This window comes from Corylus avellana, chromosome ca10 (assembly GCF_901000735.1).
Source record: "Corylus avellana chromosome ca10, CavTom2PMs-1.0".
Lineage (NCBI taxonomy): Eukaryota > Viridiplantae > Streptophyta > Magnoliopsida > Fagales > Betulaceae > Corylus > Corylus avellana.
Window position 1 is genome coordinate 10615962 of NC_081550.1, and position 368 is coordinate 10616329.

Genomic DNA, 368 nt, shown 5'->3' on the forward strand with positions numbered 1-368 from the left:
TAAACCTTGGTTTTTTTTTTTTTTGAAAAAAATTAATTTATTTTTATTATTTTATTAATTGTATTTTCGTAATTTTGATGGACATTGACTATTTTTGGTAGTTTTGAAAATATTGTTTCTATTAAAAGTTTGGGAAAACAATATCAATTAAGTAGTAGTTTGAGAAAAGAATGTGAACTTTTCACTTATTTTTATTTAATAAAAGGCATCATAAGATACCAACTAATAGGTAAGTTTGTATTTTATTTTGAAATTGATAAACGATATGATATGACACTATAAATTAATTATTAGAAAAAAAATATATATAAAAATTGATTTACAGTATAACACCAATAAAATTATATATATATATATATATATATATA